The following is a 997-nucleotide window of genomic DNA, read 5'->3' as shown; positions in this document are numbered from 1 at the left end:
GTAAATAGACTTACCAATTACTTTTTTTTTTTTTTTAATCTGAGCGGGGATTCGAACCTGCCACCTTAGGTGTATGTGGCTGGCGCCTTAGCCGCTTGAGCCACAGGCACCGAGCCTCCTGGTCTGCTCTTATGAAGTTGATTCGAGGGATGTGGCAGAGGTTGAAAATGTTTCACTAGAAAGAACCAGAATGAATTCTCTCCACCTGCCCCAGTGGTGAAGGCCAGCCTCCTCTCAGTTAAGTGTGGCCACAAGACAAGCTTCTCTCTACTGGAACATGATTTGTGTCACCTCCAAGCTTGGCTGTGCACCTACCCCATACACCTCCAAGTTCTATCCTTTTTCCTGTCAGCTGGAAATGTTGACAGCTAGAGCCCGCAGGAGTCACATGATGTGACTGTATAGCTACTGGGTCCCCGCGTGACTGGGCAGAGCAGACCCGCCTTCTTGCTGACCCAAAACACTCACCCTGAAAGACCCACCCTAGACTGTTACGTGAGAGAGAGAGGCTGTTACATAAACTTCAGTTCATTTGAGCAAAGTATTTTGAGGCTTCTTTATTACATTAGCTTAGCAAACCGTAACTAATACTGAGCATATAGAAGGAGGAAAGGACATGGTACCGTCTTACTTGGGGATTCCCTAAAAGAAGACCTTGAGAAAGGACTTGGGTGTAAATATTTCAGAGGGAAGTGATTCTAGGAAATGCAAGTCAGAAGATGAGTAAACTGGCTTGGCGCCGGTGCCTCAGTGGTTAGGGCGCTGGCCACATGCACTGGGCATGGTGGGTGTGAACCCAGCTTGGGCCTGCTAAACAAGAATGACAACAATAACAACAAAAATAGCCAGGCGTTGTGGCAGGTGCCTGTAGTCCCAACTACTTGGGAGGCTAAGGCAAGAGAAAGGCTTAAGGCCAAGAGTTTGAGGTTGCTGTGAGCGGTGACGCCATGGCACTCTACCAAGGGCAACATAGTCTGAGGGTAACTCTGTCTCAAAA

The 997-nt window shown here is 48.4% G+C and overlaps 1 protein-coding gene across 5 annotated transcripts in view; it reads right to left on the bottom strand.

The window, feature by feature from the left end:
- The window catches only part of DGLUCY (D-glutamate cyclase), a 110,859-nt gene that overhangs the window by 41,468 nt on the left and 68,394 nt on the right, over nt 1-997 (bottom strand). The gene's annotated exons all lie outside the window — the stretch shown is intronic.

Source organism: Otolemur garnettii, unplaced genomic scaffold (genome assembly GCF_000181295.1).
Source record: "Otolemur garnettii isolate 467f Iridium unplaced genomic scaffold, OtoGar3 scaffold00020, whole genome shotgun sequence".
Classification (NCBI taxonomy): Eukaryota; Metazoa; Chordata; class Mammalia; order Primates; family Galagidae; genus Otolemur; species Otolemur garnettii.
The sequence above is the reverse complement of the archived record's forward strand: the minus strand, read 5'-3'. Positions and strand labels throughout refer to the sequence as shown.